Genomic DNA, 764 nt, shown 5'->3' on the forward strand with positions numbered 1-764 from the left:
TCCATCTGCCCATCCTCCCCCTCCCTCCCCTTCCCTCTCCCCTTCCCCATATTCTTAGGTTACAACTGGGTTATAGCTTTCATATGAAAGCCATAAATTAGTTTCATAGTAGGGCTGAGTATATTCTTAGGTTACAACTGGGTTATAGCTTTCATATGAAAGCCATAAATTAGTTTCATAGTAGGGCTGAGTATATTGTATACTTTTTCTTCCATTCTTGAGATACTTTACTAAGAAGAATATGTTCCAGCTCCATCCATGTAAACATGAAAGTGGTAAAGTCTCTATCTTTCTTTAAGGCTGCATAATATTCCATGGTGTACATATACCACAATTTATTAATCCATTCATGGATCAATGGACACTTAAAAACATGGAATGCTTCACAAATTTGCGTGTTATCCTTCCGCAGGGGCCATGCTAATCTTCTCTGTATCATTCCAATTTTAGTATATGTGCTGCCGAAGTGAGCACACATTTCAAAACTATTAAGAATAGAGTATAAATGGCTTGCCATAACAAATAAGTAAGTGAACAGATGTTAATGTTAATCAGTTAGATGTAAGCATTACACATTGTATATCAAATCAACACATTGTAGCCCATAAATGCATTAATGTACACAATTATGATTTAATAAGGGAAAAATAAAAAGAAAAAAGAAAACAAAACAAAACAAAATAGTAGAAATCAAGATGCTCAACACCCCCACTGAGACAAACTACAAGGACAAGAAAGAGGAAGGAAGAGAACAGAGATCTAGT

General features: G+C 35.2%; 1 non-coding gene across 1 annotated transcript; it reads right to left on the minus strand.

Annotated features, from left to right (window-relative positions):
• Positions 1-367: 367 nt before the first annotated feature.
• On the minus strand, positions 368-474 carry LOC128578664 (U6 spliceosomal RNA). Its single transcript, XR_008377804.1, has one exon. It is a non-coding gene; the product is annotated as a U6 spliceosomal RNA (small nuclear RNA).
• Between the last annotated feature and the right edge of the window lie 290 nt (positions 475-764).

The sequence above is a fragment of the Nycticebus coucang genome, chromosome X (genome assembly GCF_027406575.1).
Source record: "Nycticebus coucang isolate mNycCou1 chromosome X, mNycCou1.pri, whole genome shotgun sequence".
NCBI classification, from domain to species: domain Eukaryota; kingdom Metazoa; phylum Chordata; class Mammalia; order Primates; family Lorisidae; genus Nycticebus; species Nycticebus coucang.